The sequence below is a fragment of the Podarcis melisellensis genome (assembly GCF_964234715.1).
Source record: "Podarcis melisellensis genome assembly, chromosome: 15".
NCBI classification, from domain to species: Eukaryota; Metazoa; Chordata; class Lepidosauria; order Squamata; family Lacertidae; genus Podarcis; species Podarcis melisellensis.
This window is the reverse complement of record NC_138532.1, coordinates 24335373-24360580: the sequence shown is the minus strand read 5'-3', so window position 1 is coordinate 24360580 and position 25208 is coordinate 24335373. Positions and strand designations below refer to the sequence as shown.

Here is a 25208-nt window from a genome sequence, read left to right as displayed (position 1 = left end):
AAAAAAGCTTCTCTGTTGATTATGGTAGGAAGTGATGTGCATAAAAGTAGCTTGAGAGAATATCACCATCCACCTTCCTTAGTGGCCTCTCCTTCCCTTCAGCGGCCACCACAAGGGCATCTGTTCAGCCATCTTGCCCTGAGGGAAGGGGAGGAGAAGCAGCAACAGCTTTTCCTAAACAAACAAGTTGCCATATCCATTCTGTTGCAAACTTCATACTATATAAAAAAGGTAGTGCTTATTGTAATGATTATTATTGCAATAATTTTATGTAACTTGCTTTGTGAGGTCTGCCTGTATATAAATACAGGGTATGTGTCTATATACTGTATATATATATTCACATAATATCCCTGTTCAGGTGATCTCACTCAGTGTTGCTGAACACAATGTCGGGACCAGAGATAACTGCACCATAGAATCATAGAACTATAGACTTGGAAGAGAACACGAGGGTCATCTAGTCCAACATCTGCAATGCAGGAATCTTTCAACCAACAAGGGTCTCGAACCCACAACCCTGAGATTAAGAGTCTCATGCTCTACCGACTGATCTATCCCACTCCACCAGTCTTTCTGGAAACATCACTGTCTGCATTGCTGGAACTTTGCGTATATAACTGTGTCAAGGCTTTGTTGATCTGGGACTACAACTGTGTGTGTGGCACGCTCTCTCTCTCTCTCTCTCTCTCTCTCTCTCTCTCTCTCTCTCTCTCACACACACACACACACACACACATTCTTATATTACAAACCAACAAAAACAGTATTAGAACAATGCTGGACTAGATGGGCCATTGGCTCTTCCTAATTTTTTGAAGTGATCTTAAGATGATTTACTAGGGTGTAGGTCCTGTTGAACTCAGTGGGATTTCCTCCCCTGCAAAGATGCCTAGGGTGCTGTGGCATGTTCACTGGATTTCATAATGGACATATGACTACTCTCTTGAAGCTTCATTTGGAAGTTGGAGTTGTCCAGTGCTTGTATGGGAGTTTGTAGGATATGAACAAGCTCAACAATTTCCCCTTATACAGCTGGAACAGCTGCAGACTGATCATTCATCCCAATCACATCCATCTTTCCAATTGAGCACCTTACATTTTCTATGCCATCTACGTACATGCATACAACAGGGCATTCATACAATTTGTTCCTTCTCTCCTGGCGTAGGTTGATAAAGCTTCAGCCTTAAGCTTATTAGGGTGAGGGATGCAAGTCAGGCTTCGTGGAGAGACTTTTGGTTGGGTATTAACACAGCATGCCATCCATTACGCAAGTATTTTGCTGTGGCAGACAGAAAGTGACATTTATGGGTCTATCATGAGAATGGATTTCACCATCCATTAAAATGATGTACAGGTAAACACTCCATTCATTTTTAATCTACACCGCTTTGGGTCTTTTCCCTGCTCTGGAAGATGGTCCCATCAATAGCGCTGCTATTAGCAAAACTATTCAACAGGAAGTAAGAGCCACTGAATAATGCGGAAACTCTGCAATTAAGGAGATTGCAGAGCAAATGGGGAAAGAATTAAAATCCCCTACCATCACTCACCTGCCCTGAATGCCATTGGTTTGCCATTGTGGAGGAGTCACTGTCGGTCTCCGAAGAGATCTTTGCAATTCTGATGCATGTGCTACTTATTACGTATATTTTGGCATTTTAAAAAAAAGGGAATATGACTTTTTTATGTCTGGATATATTGCCATATTAAACGCAGAGATTATAGTTCTTTTGTATTTCCTGAATGCTTACTTGAGAATTGACTTGGGGCGGGGAGTTGAGAGAATTAGGGTCCACTTCAGGATTAATCTCAAATGTGATGGGAGGTAAGATTGGTCTTCTATACATTGCAGACCATGCCCCTGTACCGGCCACCCTGAAAGTTAAATAAGGAGAACACATCTAGAGCAGTCTTCGTCAACCTTGTCTTAGAGCTTGTTCACTCTTCCGATTGCCTCAGCAGTTCCCTCTGGGAAAACCTGCTCTTTACCACTAAATCAGGTTTTTTTGTGGACTGGCATTTGCTCTGATGTAGCAATAAAGAGAGGGTTTTCCCAGGAAAAGAGTTGAGGCAACTGAAAAACCACTCAGGCCCATGTCTAGGAATCATGGGACAAGCGGAAAACCTGTTGGAATCACGCTTAAGCCTGCACTTGCTTGTCTTCATTGGACTGAGTGGTACAAGAATTCCAGATGAATTCCAATGCCTAATTAGTCATAGCGATATTTTCTAGCTGCCAGCATGAGCCTCTTTTGGATCTCTGTTTGCTCCAGTGGCTGTGGTGCTGTGGGTTAAACCACAGAGCCTAGGACTTGCCGATCAGAAGGTCAGCTGTTTGAATCCCCGCAACAGGGTGAGCTTTCGTTGCTCGGTCCCTGCTCCTGCCAACCTAGTAATTCAAAAGCACGAAGTGCAAGTAGATAAATAGGTACCACTCCAGCGAGAAGGTAAATGGCATTTCCGTGCGCTGCTCTGGTTCACCAGAAGTGGCTTAGTCGTGCTGGCCACATGACCCGGAAGCTGTACACTGGCTCCCTCGGCCAATAAAGCGAGATGAGCGCCGCAACCCCAGAGTCAGTCATGACTGCACCTAATGGTCAGGGGTACCTTTACCTTTACCTTTACCTTGCTCCAGTGAGAAGCAAAAGCCTCCTTCTGACTGGCCTTGCCCCATCACTAACTCATTCATAGCCACCTGCATCTCCTAAGGTTACGCTCTCTTCACCTCCATTTCCTACATGGACTTTGCCTCTGCCATGCAAGGCTTGCTTCCTCTATGTGACATTCACAACCACTTGCCCAAAGGAGTTTGGTGTCGTGTGCAGAGTGCCAGATGAGATGAGCATCTTAGTAACAAAAGCAGGGGGTCGTTGTATTGACTCCCTCCACTCGGCCCATCATTTTCCATAACTTTATTATGTTATTTACCACCTTTTAAAAAATAAAATAAAATAAAGAACAAAGAAAGAAAGTTGTCCATTCCTAGGTATTTCTACCTGTCCTCTTCCTCTCTAGGAATCTCAACTCAAGGTTATCTAGAGGTCCTAGCAAATCACAGCTAAGGAGCATCATCACCTCCAGCTCCATTATGCCACACTTGACACATTACAATATCTGAATGCATATTTCTCCTACTTCTGTCGCCCTCTTGTTTTTTTTACAGTTTTGATTAGGAAGCTATTATCAGCAGACAAAGGAAAGGAAATCTCCCATAAATATGCTCCGCTATAAAGGATAATAAAAAAATGTTCAAAGGGGCTAAGGAGAGAAAATATATGGGGCTGAAACAATTTATTAGCATGATCCTTAACAAAGTTATGCAAGAAGTTTTAGGACCTTAATAAATATTGGTGTCTCCCCCTTCCCCCATAATCATCTGCTATTTAATTAGCACTTAAGAGCAACCCAACAGAATCTAAATTGAATCTTTACTTGAGAAACTTTGTTTAGGAGAATGTGTGATTGAAATTTATCAGCAAGAAGAGAAAGCCTTGACCTTGCAATGCTGAGGAATACTTTAATATAATGCTTATGTGGTGTGGATTATCTAGCTGAGATTCACCGATTCCTGAAGCTCCCTGCAAACTTTTCAGGGACTCTTCACTAAAAAGGTCAGTAGTGACAGAGAAGGTTCTGTTAAATACAGTTTTTTCTGCTATACAGATCAAGAACCGGCTCTCCACATGTTTGGGTATCTCCTGAACTCTCCCAACACCCTAGCAGGATCCAACCCTGTGCTGATACCTGCTTTGGCCATCTGGGCCAAGCAGCTTGGTACCATTTTAATTTCCATGCAACAATGCCGCTGACATAGCCTCACTCTGGTGCATTGTGGGAAATCAATGGTGGTTCCATAGGGGCTAGCATTTAATTTCCCCACAATGCTGCTGACATAGCCTCACTTCGGGTTATTGTTAGAAAATCTGCCCCTCTTTGCACCCCTCCCCCTACTTCTGCGCAACCTGCCTAGGAATGTGCAGAACCACCTAGAGCGCTGTTTTTGTCTTATTTCAGCTTCCCTCAACATTTCTCAAGTGTTTCCCTCAGAGGCAAAGGCCTAAATTCTGATGCTGCACTTTGAATGGTTGTAACCCACCCTGGAATCGTAAGATGAAGGGCAGGTAATAAATTAAAACATTAATAATAATAATAATAATAATTTGTTCCACATTTGCTGAACAACAACACAGCTTAACAAAAATCTTAGCTTTCTCAAGCCCCCATTTCTACACACAGACCCAACAAATAGGGGGCGTTTCACAACAGATGTCCTAGTAAAAAATGGCAAGAGAAACAACGAAGAATCCCTCTTAGTGCCAGGCGAAGAAGAAGCAATCCTTGGGGAGACGGGGAGATGACAAAGTCTATTTTCTCAAAATTGCATCATTGTCAATAGCTAAATATATTTCACTTTAGTGCCATGGTGTATAAAATATGTCTCTGGAACAATTCCTGACTTTCCTGCCAATTTCTGCTTGGATTCTCTTTGATGGCATCTGCTTCTCACTTCTTCTTTTTTAAAAGCAAAGTTTTTCCCTTTGATCCACAGAGCAGCAGCAAAAGCTACAAAGGCACTTATTTTTATTAGCAGCTGTTTCTTGGAAGATGTCCTTCTTTAGAATCAGTTGAGCTGCCATCACGCAACTGCCAGCTGCCAAATCTGTATCCTTCTAGATAGACTTCAGGGTCCAATGCAAAATTACCTGTGCAGAGGCAGGTCAGAATTTGGCCTTGGGTCAGGAACCAATGTATGCAATTGGGATTATGGTTTGGGATTTGTCGCCCTGGGAACACTACTTTCATTTAAATATTATGCAGCTTTCTGGTCCTTAAGGATCTATGTGCAGCAATTGCATGGGACTAGAAGTAGGCAGAGAAAATATTCACAGAGTGGCATAGACACCAGACACAGATATACATTTGTATTCCCATCAGTAGGTGGGTGGTTATTTTTATTTGCCCTGTTTGGGTGTGCTAGCCCCACATTGTATAAGTTGCAAGTATGAACATAAGAACAGACTGCAAAAGGTCCATCTTGATAAGTTGTGGGTGAACATATCAGACGACACAGTGATTCTTCAAACAGCTCTTGTTTATTCACAGGCCAGAACAGAACTGAACTGAAGGGTTCAGTCAGCCTGCTTATATAGAGCTCCAGTACAATGTAACTGTAACAATTTTCTAAAACTATCCAATCACTGAACGTCACTTTCGATCCCTTATTTGCATAACTATCTACAGTATCCCCCTGCTGGCCCAGAGTGAGAACTTCAATACATAACACATCTAGTCTGCCATTATTGTGTTTTGGCATGAGAACCTGAATCCCTGATTGCTCTTTGGTCTAGAATCTTGGCTTGCTTCTGCTTCCATGGTTTGTCTTCAGTCCTGCCTTGCTCTTCAATTCTGATCACTGGCCTGTCTTTTTGCTCCTGAATCCTATTGCAGCCCAGCTCTGACCTGAAGACACAATGCTAGATCACCATGACCAATCCGATTTAGCTAATGATGACATCACTGCTGGCAACTGAGGTCAATTTAATGAGTTAAAGCAGTGTTTCCCAAACTCGGGTCTCCAGCTGTTTTTTGACTACAACTCCCACCATCCCTAGCTCTCAAGACCACTGGTCAGAGATGATGGGAATTGTAGTCCAAAAACAGCTGGAGACTCAAGTCTGGGAAACACTTGAGTTAAAGTAAACATCATGGCAAGGAATGGCCACAACTGCCCAAGGCTGAACAAGGGAATTTATTTTTTCCCACTCTGCCAAAAATGATAATAGAAACCAGTGAGCAATTTGGGCTCTCAGCCTTGTCTAATAATAGCAACAGTCTATTTTCTAATATCCTTGTAAGCAAAAGGAGGCATAACTGCACACAAACCATTCCTTGGTTTAAGAAGGCATTGCAATCTTGTACTTGAAAGGGGCCTACTAAATCCACCATCTTCACAAAAACATTGAAATGCTCGGCCTGAATACAAATTAATTAATTTGCTTCATTTCCTTAATGGGGAAATATTATCTCCTGAAGCTAACAACCTCTTTTCCCCTTTCCTTCTCAATCAGACAGACACGTTTTGGGAGAGATTACACAGCAGCTAATCTAATAAAGGAGTGAGATAGAGGGAAAAAATGTCTCTGGGGCTTTAACAGGGAAGTAACAAACAAACAATCACATATGTTTCTTTTCATTTAATTCCGGCTGTAGGGGCAGATGTAGCTTCTAACCCATTATGATGAATCTATCATTTAATGATTAACTCAGTGATGTGTGAGAAGAAGGTGTGGGGCTTTTTATATAAAAAAAAATAACCACCACCCAAAAGTCACCATGAATTGTGTTCATTTCAACAGTGGGCTGGCGGGTTTTCCACAAGGAGGAGAAAGTGAAGTGAACACATCAGGGTGATCAACACAGTCATATAAAGGTGGGAAAACAACAGAAAGGCTTTTGTTTGCTTGGACTTTTAAACTTGCCTTCTCCACGCAAATAATTATTGAGTCACTCGGGTGCCTCAAACTGGTTGCTAGGGACAATTGCTTGTTGTCTCTTGTAATGGAGTTGAGGTGGGGGGGGGATCCTTGTCCTACTTATTTTGTGATAAAGCAGGGAGGATGCATCTCATTGAAACAACTTCTAGAAGGGTAATGATGCCAGATCACTTCCAGGTGGCCGATAATTTTGTGGGAGGGATTCACGCACCTATTGGAACTTGAAGTTTGTATGATGAAAATGGATGAAAGTAACTCAGACTCCCTGGCATGGCAAATCCACTTAAAACACACAGAGATACATTTGGGGGGGATTAGGAGTGAAATATACTCAGTGTTGAGTGTGAATTTCATGCTCTTTATTCAGCTCGTAGTAGCAATGAATGAAAATTTCTCCAAAATGTCAGCTATATATACATTATTTACACAATGGGCCCCGCGTGATTGGCTAATTCTGGGCTGCTCCTGTAGGCCAATCAGGTTGCAGATTCACTTCCTCCAGGAGTCTGATTGGCTGCTCCTGCAGGCCAATCAGATTGTTGATTCACTTCCACCTGGAGCTGGATTGGGTGACTCCTACGGACCAATCAGACTGCTGCATTCTAGATCCTATTGTACTAGGATTCAGCTCAGTGCATAACAAGGAGAGTGACAGGGGAATGCACTGAAAAGTGTGGGGTGAACACATAATTAACTGGAAGACATGCAAATATAACTGAAACCAATCAGGATGACTTCACATTGTTAGATAACTTCCCTGTAAACAAATCATAATGAAGGATCAATAAAGACCATACAGAGTCTAGCCTCTGTGTAAGCTTCATGGAAGAAAATCAAAAGGAATGCTCAGTATATAAGTCAGCTAGAGAAGCTGTTTGTTGCATGGGGGTGGGGGCTGTCTCATGAAACTCTAAAACAGGGGTGGGGCAGTTATGCCCCCCAGTTGTTGCTAACTCTAATTCTCATTAGCCCCAGCCAATGTGGCCAGGGGTGATGACAGTTGTAGACTTCTGGAGCTCCACAGGGTCCCCTGTCCTTGCTTGAAAGACAAAGACATTTATTGCTGTCGATGTTTTCATAGACATAAAGCCTATCAAATGTAGCCTCTTTGAATTAAGCTATGGGGTCACAGTGTCCCTATTTTCCAGGGACATTTCCGGATCTACAGAAGCCGTCCCGGTTTCTGATTTGATTCTGGAATGTCCTGTTTTTGCTTAGGATGTCCCTATTTTTATCAGAGAAGTGCTGGAGGGTATGGGGTTATGCGATCCCCGAGTCAAGGAGATAAGACATCTGAAAGACATCTGAGGGCAACCCTGTATAGGGAAGTTTTTAAAATGTTTAATGTTTTATTATGGGTTTTGTATATGTTGGAAGCTGCCGAGAGTGGCTAGGGCAACTCAGTAAAATGGGGGGGGGGTTATAAATAAAATAAAATAAAATATGACATTCCTATTTTTATCAGAGAAATGTTGGAGGGTGTGGGGTCAGCAGAGTCACATGGCACAATCTTTGCTTGGTGTGCCAAGGAGCAGGGGATCACATGAGCGAATAAATATTCCCTATAGGCAAACCTTTGTGTATGAGAATTAGGTCTTATGAAGGCAAAACAATATGTGATTCCACTGATGGTGCAGTCTTGGGAAGCCATCACCGGTGAACAATGCAGCACCAATGCGTGCTTTTTAGGTTTAATCTGCTGAGCTAATTTTCATTACAAAATGCGGGTTAAACACATGCAGAATCAGAGATTCGTATTCCCTAGCGAAGGCACAGGGAGTAACAAGAATACAGGGGCCTACTGGGGTTATATCAATCCATGTTTAAGAGGGGTTTTCATAAAAAGGACAAATGTGTAGCATTGTAGCGCCATCTGCTCAGGTGAAAGAGTGTGCCACGTTTGCCCCCTTTGCAGCAGGCTCAGATGGCAATCCATTACTACTTAATTGCACGTTGCTGAATTGGCTGTTGCTGCTTCTCCATTGCTGATTGGTTGGTTAAGGCATCTCCTTTCCCACTGGCTGAGAGCACGCCTTCAGCCAGCAGGCAATAAATGGGAGCATGTTAAGCTTCTGCCCTCAGTCCACGTTGTCATCGTTTTCTCCATAGGACTCTCTTTTCTCTCTCTCAGCCTGAGATGCAGAAGCTGGTCGATAACACCAGACCTGCAGCTTTCAAGTCCAAGCACAAACAGCTTCCCCAATTCTGGCAGAAGAAACAATAAGAAGGAAAAGCTTTGCTCATGGGGTGGCATTGCATGGACATCCAGGGCAATGGCAGAAAAGCTTTATGCTGTCAGCTCCCTCCTGACTTGTAAATATCACACAAGGCGTTTGTGGAAAAAATGGGCAACAACCCTTTTACATCCCCTTTAGGGTAGCCATCTGAGGGCTCTACGCCAATGGTAGGTGGAGCCAGAGGCAGAAGTGGGGGTTCATCTACACCTCTGTTTGCTGCTGCTTTCCTCCAGGATAAGCTGTGGTTTACTGCTGAATTGGACCAAATAGCAATTGAATTTTCCATTTGTTCTGATTCAGTGGCAAACAGCATGTTCTCCAGGGGAAAGCTGCAAGGCAAACACAAAACCACTTGGACATGTGCTTTCTAGCCATGGGGCAAATGCAAGAGTGGACAAGCCCTAAGCGAGCAGCTAATGGAAATGTTACCTTTGAATAATAATAATAATAATAATAATAATAATAATAATAATAATAATAATTTTATTATTTAAACCCTGCCCATTTGGCTGGGTTGCCCCAGCTGCTCTGGACGGCTTCCAAAACATATAAAAACATCATATAGTAGGCTCGTTTGAGCATACGCACACTCCCACCTCTGTATCCTCCATCCAGACAGGCAAGAAGTAATCATCTGAGCTCAAGGATGCAGTTCAGCCTGGCAAAAACCATTGGAAGGCAAAGCAGGGCCAGCGTGTGTGTGTCTGTGTGTGTGTGTGTGTGTGTGTGTGGGTTGGGGAGAGTTAGGAGGGCCAATAGAGAGGTCTTGAGGGCCACATTCAGTATCTGGGCCAGAGGCTCCACACCCGTCTTTGAAAACATGCCAGCTGCAAACTCATTCACTTAGCACCTGGCATGTAATAATTTGTTTCCAATTGAAGCCACCAATATACCTTCAGAACAAGGATGGGGAACTTGTAGCCTTCTGGGTGTTTTTGGACTACAATTCCCATAATCCCCAACCATCAGGTGAGGCTGATGGGAACTGGCGGAGGACGGTACACAGCTTCACTATACTGATCTAGAACCCTAGGACACAATGTTGACAGGTCTGCATCCTGTAGTTTGCCCCTACTTTCTGGTGCATAGAATTATCATGCTTTTGAACATGGAGGCTCTCTTCAGATAGCTATTGACAGACCTATCTGCTGTGGGTTTGTCCAACCCCATTTCAAAAGCCATGGCACCTACTGGTTGTTGCCACATCTTTGAGTAGACAATTTCATAGCGTTAATGACTCCTGGCTTGCTTCCAGTGAACTAAGTCCTGTCCCCTCGCTGCTAATGAAGCCATTTGGAAAGAGGCAGCAGAAATATTTACCAAACACGGTTAAAAAGACTTCAGGGATGAAAAGCACTTAAGATGTCCAAGGTCTGATGCTGGCGAGATGGCTTGCATGGTCTGTCATTCAGTAAGGGATTACTATTCCAAACACGGCCTTAGTGATTCCACTGTGTGGCATCTAATTAACTGTCAGAAATGCATTGTTGAGGGGATGATGGATTATCCAGTTGAAGGCATTAATAAAGCTCATTCCAGTTTCCTCATGTGCAGGCTGGTACCAAGTGAAGCTAAGCTAAGCAAGAAACTCATTTCCCACTGGTTTGCAAAGCTACCTGAATGACGATCTGCAGGGACTTATCAATTCCCTACAATTAACAGTCTCCGAAATGCCACCTCCTCCTCTGTACTTGACAAAGCTGCAAGGGCGTATGATTGCAGACTTCTAGCTCTCAATCCTTCTGAGCATCCTTTGATACAATGAATTGAAGCAAACTCAGGTTCCCCTCTTAAGACCCTTCAAACACTGTGAGGACCATGATCAGAACCCAACCACTTGGTTGGGCCATTCAAGCATTTTACTACATAGAAAAAGTGATTCCCACACAGCTATGGTAACACTGAAAGTACATATGCTCCATAGGGATCAGCAACCAAGCTTGAAGTTCCCACTGACCTAAAAGACTGGTAATCCTACCCTGGATTATGGAGTCCTGGACTTTAGCCCCAAGGTCCAGCTCTAGTTTCACCTCTGGCCCAAAAGGCAGAGCTGGAACAGTGGTTGCAGTCTTTGAGGACAAACCAGGGAACCGTCAGACTTCAGAAACCAAGTTTTACTTCAAGAAACGTGGATTCAGACCTCATTGTGACCCCTAACAATTCACATCTACTAAACTTTAATTTGTCACTGGTGATGGTTTGGCTATGTTTATCTACTCGATGGTTTGCTTTACAATCTCTTTCTGCATGGACTCCATGTGTGAGTGAGCAAACGAGACAGTGGAAGGCAGAATAGCCTCATCTTGAAGGAACATCCCTTTTGTAAATATGTTTGGCAATGAAAACACTGGTCCTTGCTGAGATTTTATATCACCTCCCAGCTTCCTCTCTCTGCTCCGTGGCTAGCTGTTGACTTGTCCCCTTAAGAATATCCCAGCCTCCAAACCCTCTCTTCATTTGGCCTAGGAGCAGCCCCACTGCAGACATGCATTAAAAGCCTTAGCAAGGATCTGTAAATGTTGCAGCTAAATAAAGTAAATTTCTTGTGTCAATCCTGAATGTCATAGCCCATTGTCTAAGAAGCAACACACCTGGGAGCATCACAAAGGTCTCCATAGATACATTTAAGGTATGTAAGTCTGTGGCATTATCCCCACATCACAGTTGGTAGTACTGAGGCTGAGGGGCAGTGATCTGATGAATTCATGGGTAAGGCAAGATTTAAATCCCCCTATCACCTATTTTTTTCCCTAACCCCCACACTTGCTGTCAAAGTTGCCAGAGGCTGTTGTTGGCTTGTAATTATCATGCCAACAGCAACACTGCGAAAATCCCAGCAAAAGCTTCACAGAAGAGCAGGCAAAATGATCAAAGAGTCAGAGAAACTCCCCTGTGAAGAAAGGTTGCAATGTCTGGAACTTTTTGGTATAAAGCAGAGGTGAGTAAGAGGTGACATGATAGAACTTTATAAAATGTAGCTGGATGTTGGAAGATTCGGTGCAGACAAAAGAAAGTACTTCTACACACAGAGCTTAGTTAAACGATGGAACTTGCTCTCACAGAAGACACTGATGACCACCTACCTGGGTGGCTTTTAAAGAGGATTAGACAAATTCATTGAGGAGGGCTACTGACAGCTTTGCTCTGCTTCCACGGTCAAGCTACCAGTTGATAGAAACCACAGGAGAGGAGAGGGCTCTTGCGTTTGGGTCCTGAATGGGGTTTCCCCACAGGTACCTGTTTGGCCACTGTGAGAGCAGGATGCTGGACTATTGGCCTGATCCAGCATGACTCTTCCTAATTTCTGTTGTGTTTTTTGCCCTGATCCAACAGGCCTCTTCCTAATTTCTGTTGTGTTTTGAATGGGCAATATTTTCATATATTTCCAAATGGAAGAAAAGTCAGGGGAAAGTCTTCCATGTGAAAACAGTCTCCTGTACTAAAAAACCCACTTTTAAAACTATGGGGACTCAGCTCTTTGTGCAAAATGTGCCCTAGGTCTTGTATGGATTAATGTGTTTCATTTTTTCAACCTGAGACCCCAATTGTGATAAGACCTGCAGGGCTGCCTGGATGTTCTTCTTTCTTTTCTTTTCTAAAAATTGTATAATCCTTAACATGCACATCACAGTGATTTTACTGACTGATAGAATATTGTACTTCACAGTGACAGCTTGACATTTTGCCTTATTTGTGCAGATGAAAATCTCCCAAACTTCCATTTGATAATTCACTTTTTTATAGAACCCACCTTTCCCCCAGCTGCATCCTGCTTCCTCAAACACAAAATATACAGACCAAGAGAGCCTTCATCTTTCTTCTTCACCACTAGACACCATTCAATCATGTGATCCCCCCCATCTAAAGTGATGCAATCGAGAAAAGGTGGTCACCCACACTCAGTGAATATCTGGAGCTGTTAAACGTGATAGCTATGTTCTAATTCCACTGTTGGAGGCAATATGCCTCTGGATACCAGTTGCGGGGAATCACAAGTTGAGAGAGAAGTGTAGCACTCAGGTCCTGCTTTAAAAGAGGATTAGACAAATTCATGAAGGGTGAGGCTGGCAGTGGCCACTAGCCTCAGCGGCTACATTCTGCCTTCACTGACCAGGTAGGAAGCCTCTGAGTACCAGTTGGTGAAAACCACAGGAGGAGACAATGCTCTTGTGCTTATGTCCTGCTTGCTAGTTTCCCTGAGGGATCTAGTTGGCCATGGTGATGCTGGACTAGATGGGCCATTGTCCTGATCCAGCAGGGATCTTCTAATGTTCTTAACTTCAGGACTGAGCTGAGATTAGAACCCAGATACTAATTATACTGATATTTCAAGCACTAGGCACTGCCCATAGAATAAGTAAACATACACATCTTTGCCCATGGGCTTCCCATGGAAAGTAAAAATAATATTCAAGGAGGGAAGGGAGCAAAGAAGACTAAAGCCTTTGTCAATATCACCCTTCCTGAGCAGATCAGGTTGACAGAAGCCATTTCTAACAGACAGTCTTCCATCAGACCTCTGCATTGGCAATTAGGCTTCCCCAAGCTTGAATCTCTTGGGGAAATAGTTTAGCTGACTCCTTTTGCTTCCCTGGCTGGGAGATTGACACTCCTCCGGCAGATGTCCATTTATGACTGCACAATATCGTTCCCACAAATGAAGCAGAAGCTGGATGTTCATTCTGACTCTCCATTTAATGGTGAAATATCTTCTTCTGGCGTGGCATGATGAAGGGCAGTGGGGAGGAGGAGCAGGAAGAGGTGCCAAGCATCTGGTCACTGTTCATCATCTCTGATGCTGTGCCACTGAGAGGAGAATGAAATGAAAAGGACCATGACACACCATTACACATCAGCTCATCTTGCAAGCCAGACATTTAAAGTGCTATGATGTCACTTTAAACTGTCATGGCTTCCCCCAAATAATTGTGGGAGCTGTAGTTTGTCAAGGGTGCTGAGAGTTGTAACAATATCCCTATTCCACCTCCCAGAACTACAATTCTCAGCATTCCCTGATTATTCAGTAGGGTTGCCATATTTCAAAAAGTGAAAAATCTCAACAACAAAATGAAGTTTGTGAGCTATTTTTAAGGAAATTCTCCAAGATATACGCTTCCAATGTGGGTTGCTATACGTGTGGATTTCCCTAGACATTCCAGTAATTTCTGCCCAGACACTGTTTCTGATGGCCAAATCCTATCTATGTCTGGAAAATTCCAGATGTATGGCAGCCCTATAACCACTCTGGCAATAAAGAGAAGAGGCCTCCCCCCTAGCAGCTCCCAGAATTCTTTGGGGGAACCCATTACAGCTGGAAGTGGTAGCATAGTGCTTAGAAGGTATGGGGTGAATGTGGCCTTTGTTTGTCTGAAGTGCAAATTCAGAGCACAGCAAAATGCTTCAGAGAACCAAGGAGGTTTATTTGTTTTTGTTTTTTTTTAAAGCTCTGAAATTCACCATTCCATGATGGAAACACCCTTTGAACTGATAGCCATGGAAGGCAAAATCCTATTGGTTAGAACAATTTGGATAGTCCAGACAGCTGTTAACACTGCCTGGATGCATATTGCCTTTGTTGCCAGCCTCCAAGGATGAAAAAGAGAGGTGTTTTGCGATGCAGGTAGTTTGCAGTGCATGTCAGGCCACCCTCCAGCTCCTGATCCTTTGTTGTATATGCTGCCATGTGCATTTAAGATGCAGAGAATACTGTTGGCTGTTAGTCCAGGTGGGCCAGGCTGGTGTCACAGTTCAGGCTAGCAAATAAGGATTAGAGGCAGGTATAAAGTCAAATGTCAAGTCATCATGCAAGGTAAAGGAAAATACAGAGTCAAATTGTTTGGCCTGAAGAGAAAGCTTTTAAAGTAAGACTTTTCTGGGCTTCGTAGATAGGGATTGGCCCATGGAGTCAGCTGACTAATGCTAGATGGAAGTCCTGGTTCAACTTCTGTCCTGTACTCACAAAGACATTCTGTTAACCATGAACAAACAGCAGCCATGTTGGCTGGGTACCTATATATCTCTCAGTCTTAAAGATCCCCTGGGTGCATCTAAGTTAGATGGGGATGGTTATCACTTGGTGCCTTCCTCAAAACACCCCCTTACTGCTCTGATTCCTAAGGACAAGAGTCTTCTTTGTACCAGAACTGCTGGTGGCTAAGACACAGCGAGTGTTTAATGAAAGGATATTAACAACCACTGCCTGTTGACGATCAGGGTAAGAGTTTGATACTGGCAGGCAATTAGCGATGAAACATTTCTCCAAGCACTCAGAATCTGACGCTGCTTCAATCAGGATTTAGGTTGGTCAGAAAGCAGCCATAAAGCAAAACCCTCCATGACAAAAAGCGGAAACAAATTAACACAGACTGTCAAGCCTGCTTCATCCCTTTGATTTGGGGATGGTCCTTTGAGGGGAAGAGAGCAGAGGCAGTGCTTCAGAGTAGAGAACTGTCTTTTCCTGGTGTATCAACCAAGGAGTCAACCTTAGGGGAACTGGATTAACTGGAAGTGGGCCAGGCATCCTTTAAGGTCTGGTAGGACACGGTGCTATGCTGGAAGCAATAATCGAGGTTTGGCTCAGCATATTGTCAGGGGGTCGGCAGTCAGATGCTGGAGCAGGTGGTCAAGAGATGGGGAGCAAGAATGGGCATCATTCTTCCACTTCCCAGGACTATATTCATCCCCTGCAAAGGTAAAAGAAAAATTGTATTTCTGTGTAGGTGTCAGGAGCCCTGAGTGGGAGGCAGGAAAGCCTGGCTGAAAGGTAGGCACTCTTGCACAACCCTATGAATTATTGCCAGGGCACCGGACCAGAAGGCATCCTGGTGATTGTCAGCAGGGTTGCACCAGAGCACCTTTTGGTTCAGTGCTCTGGCACGATCCTGTTGACTTGCACCAGAGTGAGTGATGCTCTGGACTCACATCAGAGTATTGGACCAAAAATGGGACATTCTGGGAACCAAACAGAATTGGTTTCTGTGATCTGGGATGTCCTGCTTAAAATGGGACACTTGTGGGGTATGTCCTCCATGAATTTGTTTAATCAACTTTCAAAGCAATCTAGGTTGGTAGCTATCTCTGCTTCCTGTGGGGGTGAGTTCCATAGTTAACAAATAATAATATTACTAAACAACAGGAAGCCTCTGTTTCTCCGCTTGGGTGGGGTGGGGAAAAAGGAAGGAAGATACAAACTCTTTGATCTAAATCCTGCTCCCTTCCACATTTTGTAGTAAAGCAGGCTAGGGAGGCTCTGGGCAATGGCCTCCAATCTCAGGTGGATTATTAGCCCCAGTAATGAAGAGCATAGCTCATGTGAAGGACAAGGCGTTTTCAAAACCCATTAATTTTACTCATAATGGGGAATTAATGTGCAGAAAGGCAATGCCAGCCCAACAGTAATTGCTTTTTTTTGGAAGGTTTGGAACAGTCAGGAAGTAAAACTCATTTTCAGGCAATGCTTTCTTCCCACCTCCAACTCCCTTTCTATCTTTCAGAAGAATTGAATTTTTTTTTTAAAAAAAATGCTGCTGCTTTTTCTTCATTATGGGTTGTTATATTTCATCATTACAAGACTTTCATATTTCAGCGCTTTCTCATTACATTTTTATAATTCTCCCTCTCAATATTAACATATAGGGGCAGAGCTGACGAGTCAGACTCAACAGGCTGCGGCCTATATTAATGTTTCAGTGTGTGGCGGAGTTAATTAGTGGCCATAATTCTCAGTGCTTCTGACCTTTGAGCAGGTGGCAGAAATCTGTTTTTGGTCCACCACTTCTGGATTACATGTCCGCCTTCCTGTCAATGAGGCCTCCCTTTGGGAACATGGCTAATGCATTCTGAAATTCCAAAAGCATCCATTGTGACGTCATCAGAGTGCAAATAGATTACACACACCCCAAACCTGTTTCCACAATGATTTTTCTGCTGAAATACCCTTGTGTAAGAACATAAGAAGAGCTCTGCTGGTTCTGGCCTATGGCCCATCTAGCTTAGTGTCCTGTTCTCACCATGGCCAACCAAATTCCTGTGGGAAACCCACAAACAGGACCCAAACATGAGTGTAGGTGAGTTCAGACTCCAAGTATGGATGGGGGCAGATGCTCCCATCCAAGCTTCATCCCTGATGTCCGTATGCACATTGTGTTCCCGCCAGTCTCTTCCCAACCTCCACACTGAGCAGGGAAGTGCTTTTGAGGGCTTCTACTCATGGTTACTTGCACTTGAGTAGAATGTCTCGCATAATCAAATGCTTTACCAGTGTTCTTGATTATATGGAGCATAATTTTCATGTTCAAGTGAATTTGAATATAAGCCTCTTGCAGACCTTCCTCACTCAATATGGAGATGGTTTAAGGGCTGAAGCATGGGCCCTTTGTCATTGGTAATGTTGAGGTGGGGCTTTTGCTTCTGGGTCTTCCCAGAGAGCACTGACCTAAGAATCCTAGAATTATGCAGTTGTAATGCACCTTTGTAGTCATCCAGTCAATCAGTATTGGGGGCATTCTACTGTCTTGCTTTATTCAAACCTCTACTGTTTGTTTGTTTGTTTATAAACCGCCACTTTCCTCTCAGTGTTCCTCCGACTCTGTTTTTTTATATAAATTTTTATTAGTTTCTTAACATACCATTTTCAACAGCAATTAAACATACTTTTACATCTTATTCAATTTTTTGACTTCCACCAGTCCTGTCTGAACATTTTCCACTCTAATCTCTTAGTATACATTTCTTACTTTCCCTATTACATATAAAACTCATAACCACTATCTCTATTATTTACCTACCTTGTAACACTTCATATATTTCTCCTCACGAAACTTCTTGTAGTCCTACTAGTGTAATTTGTTGGTTACAATTGCTCTTCAAATAATTAACGTACTTCTTCCAATCTTCTGTAAATCTCTGGTCCCGCAGGTTTCGTATCCTTCCTGTCATTTTGTCCAATTCTGTATAGTCCATTAATTTCGCCTGCCATTCGTCTTTCGCCGGAATTTCTTCTTGCTTCCATTTCTGGGCTAACAATACTCTTACCACTGTTGTTGCAGTTTAACATCTTGCCTATTAATATCCTGACCTATAATACCAAGTAAAAATGCTTCTGGTTTCCTCTGACTCTGTGTTACTCAAACTTTTGCGGTTGTTTAAAACAGCCCATTTTTTTTCCTCTCAGTGTCTCTCCCTTATTTCTGTACACCCTCTACCATTTCTCAGCTGCCTCATGTGAGACAAATAAAGGATGTGGTTTTCAAATATTCTATAGTATTTAACTTTAAAACCACAATTTTCCTCTCAATTTTCTCTATCTTTATTCAGAATTTGACCATTGTTTTCATCACCGCTTTCCCCCTCTCGGTGTTTCTCCCTTCTCACTCCCATGCCATAGTCAATGCTCTTGTGCAACCTGCTTGTACTTTTGCTCTCCTACCCTCCTGAACCTCATGCAAACCCATGCATATCCTCCAATAGGGGCTTCATGATGACATTCTTACATTTTTATTATATAGAAATACCAAAACGGACGCATGCACTCATCCCTACGTTAGAACAGGTTTCACCAAATAAAAATGAATTAGAGTAAAATTCATGTGCCACCACAACTGTTAATTCATATCAGTACATACCCTGCTAAATCATGGCTAATGCACAAACTTTCACTGGGCAATTTCCTATATAAGCTGCGAGGGGAGAAGGTCCTCCAGTCTTCTCTAAATCCTCATTTTACATAGAAAAATGCATCAGGAAAAAGGGTAATTTGAACACTCTTTCTTGACATAATTTATGCCTGTGCAGGGAAATTTTTTAGAAGCAATACTCAAATGTATGAACCCCTACCTGGAATCATGCAGGCATGAAGCCTTGCAACCACATGATTCTTGAGACCATGTTAACTGGTCTTCAGTAAGACTTGAACATAGGAAGCTGCCTTAGATGATCCATTTAGACTAATATTGCCTACTCTGACTTGCAGAGGCTCTCCAGGGTCTCAACCAAAGGCCCTTTTCCTAGCCTACCTATCTGGGATTTTTCAAACTAAGGATGCTGGAGATCAAACCTGGGACCTTTTGTATGAAAGCATCTGCTCTGCCACAGAGCTATGTTACAGTTTCCAGTTGCCTGGTGAAGAGAACCAGCACCCGCTCTTCCCGGGTACAGGTTTATGTGCATAGAGGCAGCCCAAGACCATTTTGCCTGCTTCAACTCACCTGCTTCTGCACATTAGAATTTCCAGCCTATAACGATGGAGCAAAAAGGTTAATGGCAAAGCTTTAATACAGTATTAAAAACTGTTTTGCAATTCCCTGATGGCCAAGTCTCATTTAACCACCTTTAATAGTTCTAGTGCCCCTTGTACCCATGATCAATAGCTTGCATGGTCTACTATATATAAGGAGATAGTTGGGAAACTGCAGTTGGAAAACGATGCCCGTTGTAAAGAGCGGGCAGACCGAGGTTGGAGGGCTGTGCCTCATTTGCCCTAACAGACTAGCCTCTGGAGCAAATTAGTCCTTCCTAGCTACACCCTTTTCTTGGATGCTCAGTTTGTTTTGGCTGGTTTAAACCCACCAAAACACTTGGGGACTGAGGGGGTGCACCCATCCAGGCAGCAGAGAGAGGGGGGATATTTATGAGAAAACACCCTCCCATGAGCACACTGTGCTTTCTATGTGGACTTTATGATTTGCATTTTTGTTATTGTTCAGCAACTCCAAGCTGTGGGATGTTAGCATCCAAAATGCATATTTTTTAAAAAATAATTTTTATTTTTCAGTTTTTCAAAAATTTACTGACATACAAATCACAAACACACAAATTGCACAAATTTCCCATAGACATATCCCACCCCTTGTGCTATCATTTTCATTTTTAAAAACTGCATTTTATACATGAATCCACCTTTAAGCTATTCTTTTGTTTCTGTTTGTAATATGTTTAACTGCTGGTTTTATGTTAACCCTGCAAAGAACTTATTTTTTCAAATATTCCACAAATTTTCCCCAATCCCCAAATGCACATGTAAAAGGTTAATTTCAAGAGCTGTCAAACTGTGATTTCCTATGACTGAGGTAGTTATTTGCAGTTGGTACAGTTATGGTAGTCTTAACAGAGCTGTGGGTATTTTATGTTGTGCTGCTGTTTGCCTCAGAGTTAGTTAGTCCGTAACAGTTTAATATATGTAAGGTGTTTTAACTATTTAAGAAACATCCACCTGCACTGTATATTTAATCTGCAACTGCAAGGACACTTAGTAAAAGTTATTTGTCCTTTAAACTTTGAAAGAGAGTGTATTGCATAGTTTTTATAGGAGGGAAAAGGAGAACTAATTAACAGGTCAAACGACCCAGGGCTGTCTTCCGCAAAGCTCTGCTAAATGGGAACTAGAGTTTAATTCCCACAAAAGCAACCTACCAAAAACGAAAAGAAGAAAAGGACATACAGTGGTACCTCTGGTTACATACGCTTCAGGTTACAGACTCCGCTAACCCAGAAATAGTACCTTGGGTTAAGAACTTTGCTTCAGGATGAGAACAGAAATCGTGCTCCAGTGGCGCGACAGCAGCAGGAGGCCCCATTAGCTAAAGTGGTGCTTCAGGTTAAGAACAGTTTCAGGTTAAGAATGGACTCGGCAGAACAACTCTATCAGCCACGGATTATAAGATCAAAAATCAAATACGTAAGGGAGGAAAATATTCGATACTTACCAAAAGGGTGGAGGGGAGTCCAGGGCCCAGTAGAGCCCAACAGAATATGATTTTTTTATTATGGTTTTTTACGTTGTATAATTTAAGGAAGAGAATACTGTTGTATATATTTTTTGTTGTATTTGTTTATTTTTACCTGTCTTTATATAACTTGAATAAAAATGTATTAAAAAAAAAAGAATGGACTCGGAACGAATTAAGTACTTAACCCGAGGTACCACTGTACATGAAAACCAACGCAAAAAACTACAATGGAGTAAAAGCTAAAAACACATTCATATTATAAAAAGGCAGGAATAGACCATCCCACTTACCGAAGGAAGCCATAGATGATAAAAGACCAAAGGCCTGGAAGAAGAGAAACATTTCTGTTTGGTGCCTAAAGATAGGCAATGATGGTGCCAGGCTTGCCTCCCTGGGGAGAGTGTTCCATAAGCAGGAAGCCACCACTGAGAAGGTCCATTCACATGTCAACACCCTCTGCACCTACCTTGGAGGGGGCACAAGGAGAAGGCCTTGCATGATGAATGCTGGGTCTGTGTTGGCTCATGTGAGCTCCTGAGCTACATAAGGTTTTATAGGTTAAAAGCAGCACTTTGAGCTGAGCCCAGAAATTCCATGGAAGCCAGTGCAGTCATGCCAGAACTGATGTTTTATGTTCAGACTATCTTGTGTTGGTCAACAACCTAGCTGCTGAATTCTCAACCAGCAGCAGTTCCAAAACTGCCATCAAGGGCAGCCCCATGGATATTGCATTGTGGTAATCTAACCCAAAAGATGCCAGAGCCTAGACTACAGAAGCTATGCTATCACATCCCCCATCCCCCCGTTTAAATGTACACACAGAAGCCACAGCCTCGAGGTGGAGGCGCCAGTTTGTCAGAAGCAAAGCCTGCATACATCAAGGCTACCTGGCTGTGAGCCAGGCAACACCCTCCCAAGGTGCTCCCCCCTCCCACTGCACATCAACCTTTAATTAATTAAAGGAAAGCATCTAAAACAAATGAAAGTAAAAGCTCATTTTGCTGCAAACAACACACTTTTTTCCTAGCTTGGAACTCATAATCTCCCCCCTTCTCTTTTGTCAGGAGAAGAAAGACAATAAACGGCTAATTTCCAAATCAGGAAGAAGGCAAATATTGTTGGATCCCACTTGGAGAAAGCCATTACCCAAATTAATGCTCCTAAAATGGACAAGGAACCTGTCCATTTCTGCTGTTTTCGTAGAGTCTGTCAGCTGTTTTCGGTGTTATGTAAGCACACAGCCCATCAGGCTAGCTCACTGCTCAGTGAGCAGAGGTGAGGTTCGTGATTTCAGGCATTATTATAATATCAAACTGTGTCTCCCTGAATCAGTCTTCATAAACAACCAGGGTTCGTCAGCTCAAATCCTGCTTTTCATTTTGTCAGTAAGAGAGGTGAAATTTATGGTAGCTAGGGGGAGCAGCAGGGCCATCGTGGTGGTGTCTCCGAGGCTGTGAAATAGGAAGTTGCAGCTCTTCAACTGCTTTCAAGAGGGGCTGCAAAGTGTTCCTATGCTGGCTTGTCTTTGGTCTGTCTGGTCAAGAGTTAAACATGGAAGAGCCGGAAGTCAGGGAATCTTCTCTTTCAAATCATAGAATTGTAGAGTTGGAAGCCAGGGTTATCTAGTCCAACCTGTTGCTATATAGGAATTTCAACTAGATCATACATGACAGATGACCATCCAACCTCTGCTTAAAAACCTCCAAGGAAAGAAAGTCCATCACCTCTCATGGGATTCTGTTCCACAGTCAAACAGTTCTTACTGCCAGAAAGTTCTCCCTGATGTTTAGTCAGAATCTCCTTCCTTGTAATTTGAATCCATGGGTTTGGATCCTAGCCTCTGGAGCAGGAAAAAACAAGCTGGCTCCATCCTCCATGTGACAGCCCTTTAGATACCTGAAGTTGACTGTCATATCTCCTCTCAGTTGCTTCTTTACCATGCTAAACATACCCAATGCCCTCAACCATTCCTCGTAAGAGACCTTTTTAAACCTTTGTACAGTAGGCTAATTCTCTCTCTCTCTCTCTCTCTCTCTCTCTCTCTCTCTCTCTCTCTCTCACACACACACACACACACACACACACACACACACACACCCCTGTATAACCCCTCCAGGCAAAGAAGAGGCAGGATCAAACATCAAGGAAGCAAAAACACTTGGGATATGAAGCTGGTGATGGGGGGAGGCTTGGGAAGAGTTATGAGGGCCAGAGAGAGAGAGATAGGCCTGGAGGGCCACATTTGCTCCCTAGGCCTGGGTTTTGTGTCATGATGTTACCAAAGGTTGTACACAGCTCTGGAACTGTAAAGAAAGTACACTATAGCTTCTGCCATCAGCCAAAGAAACTAGAGCCACTGGCAGGCTGTATACCTAGAGTTGCCATATTCCCAAAGTGAAAATCCGGATAAAGTTGTTGTCCTTCCTTCCTTCCTTCCTTCCTTCCTTCCTTCCTTCCTTCCTTCCTTCCTTCCTTCCTTCCTTCCTTCCTTCCTTTTGTCAAGTTTGTTGAGCTTGACATTTTTGGGCTTTTCTTGAATTTTAAAAGCATTAAAAATAAAATAAATTACCCTGCTTGCCGGGTTTTCACGAACATTTTGCTGATCCATCAAAAATCCACCCGGACACCATTTTGCAGCCGATTCCCGGATGTGTTTGGGAAAAGCCGGGTGTATGGCAGCCCTAGTATACCCTGTCTCTTAGGATGATCACCAGGCAAGAGGGAGACCACCCTGGTCCCAGTCACTGACTGGAGAAGGAGCAGCTGTAGGAGGCTTGCATCCCTGCCTGAAGGAACACTCAGCTCCAGCTGCCTGTAGCTCCAGGACTGCAAAAGCCAAGAGAAATGTCACTCATGATCCAGCTATTGGCTGAAACCACAAGAACCATAAGTTGCTATTTGAGCAAGAAAACCAGCAAGGGAAGATTAGCCTAGTCTGAACTGTATAAAAATGGCTGCTTAAAGTCCAGAATGGGCTGATCTGTTGGCTTCTCCATTTCCCATTTTCCCAGACGTAAGTTCATCCCTCCATAGCTTCATATTTGTTTGAGAAGTTTCTCCTCCAAAAAGAAGTACTCATGAAAAATTATCAGCAATTTAGTGCGAATTTGCCCTAATAGACAAACCATTCTATACATACCATTCTAGACACATTTTTGCAAAGCCGTTTCCCCTTACACAGTCATACCTTGGGTTGGGAGCATGATCTGTGCGGGAGGTATGTTTGCAACCCCTGGCATCTGCAGCCTGAAGCGCCACATCTGCGCTCATGTGTGACACGATTCGGCACTTCTGCACATGCATGTGATGTCATTTTGTGCTTATGCGCATGCACAAGCACCAAAACCTGGAAGTAACCCATTCTGGTACTTCTGGGTTCGACGCAGTCCACAACCCAAAAACGTGCAACCCGCAGCGTTCGTAACCTGAGGTATGACTGTGTCATGCATTTGGGCCTGCTTGCTTCACTAATATATGCATTTTGTATGCACACTTCATCCCAGTATATGCATTTTTGTACACATTACTGGAGACATACCCCTGGAGAAATGCATTGCAAAATTCGGGGAAGTGCAAAATTCAATGGATGTTTGTATTTCAGTTCACATTTTGTTTTGAAACGTCTGAAGGTTTCCTCTTTAAATGAGAACTGAACTGAATTTCTCCACCATTCCTATTTATAACCATCCACTTTTTGTGGCCTCTAATAACTGATCTGCCCTTCTCTGCCTTTCCTCTCTACTCATTTTCCCTTCTATGTTTGTCTTTTTAGCTTAGAAGGCTGGTGGCAACCACCCTCACTTTTTAAATTGATGTGAATCACTCTGTGAAGCAAAACTGCCTGAAAAGCAGGAGATAAATACAGGAAATAAATTAAGAAAAAAGTACTTGTCCAACTTGCAGGGTCCCATGGGACCAGTGAATTGTATTTGTGACATGGTCAAACAACAGAAGGAACTTTAATCCATGTCCCAGAATGCCAAGCCCAGGTCACCACAACTCGCTTCTACAGGAGGCAGTCATGTATGTTGCTTTGGATGGCTTTAAAAGAAGATTAGACAAATTTGTGGGGGACAAGGCTGTCAATGGCTACTAGACACAGCAGCTATGCTTTGCTTTAACTGCCAGAGACATCATCTCTAAATACCAGCTGCTAGAAACCACAGGGGAGAATTACTGTTGTTCTCATATCTCACCTCTGGGATTCCTACAGGTATCTGGTTGGCCGCTGTGAAAACAGGATGCTGGATTAAATGGACCATTAGCCTGATCCAATAGGAGGTTCTTATGCTCACATGGTGCATTATAAACAGTTTCATACTCCAAACCAGGTAATTGCAAATATTGGCTACATTGCCACTTAAGATGACATTTTGAGTGGCAGTTGAAAATGAGGTTTCTTTACATTTTCTGTTTTCATAGTAATGAAAGTGGAAGCCAAAAAATGTCCCTTTCTCCTTCAACTTGCCCAAATGACGTCCATGCTTCCTGCGCTTCCTGTTTATATTTATTGCCACCCCATTAACACCCCCCTCCCATTGCATCCTTGCAGCAATTCCCTCCTCAGACCAGCACATTGGCACATTTAACCTTCTGCTATGTCCACATTATGCACTGAGCTACGGCAAATCGTTTACCTGGGCAGTGAACTCTACCGAGCCGCATTCCAAATACAGCGATTTATTTGATACATTTCTGACAAGGGAAGCGACGTAAAAGGTCTCGCTTTTCTGACCGAGGTAAAT

The 25208-nt window shown here is 43.1% G+C and overlaps 2 long non-coding RNA genes across 3 annotated transcripts; one reads left to right on the top strand and one right to left on the bottom strand.

Annotated features, from left to right (window-relative positions):
• The first annotated feature begins 11412 nt into the window (after positions 1-11412).
• LOC309357708 lies at positions 11413-24798 on the top strand. 2 transcript variants are annotated; one of them, XR_014163176.1, is made up of 3 exons: positions 11413-11675; positions 21528-21738; positions 24677-24798. It is a non-coding gene; the product is annotated as an uncharacterized lncRNA (long non-coding RNA). The 2 variants fall into 2 exon arrangements; XR_014163177.1 differs by lacking the exon at positions 24677-24798 and having other exon boundaries at positions 21528-21828.
• Positions 13040-16796, bottom strand: LOC309357709. The gene is made up of 2 exons (XR_014163178.1): positions 16473-16796; positions 13040-13543 (listed from the first exon to the last, which is right to left on the bottom strand). It is a non-coding gene; the product is annotated as an uncharacterized lncRNA (long non-coding RNA).
• Positions 24799-25208: the final 410 nt, after the last annotated feature.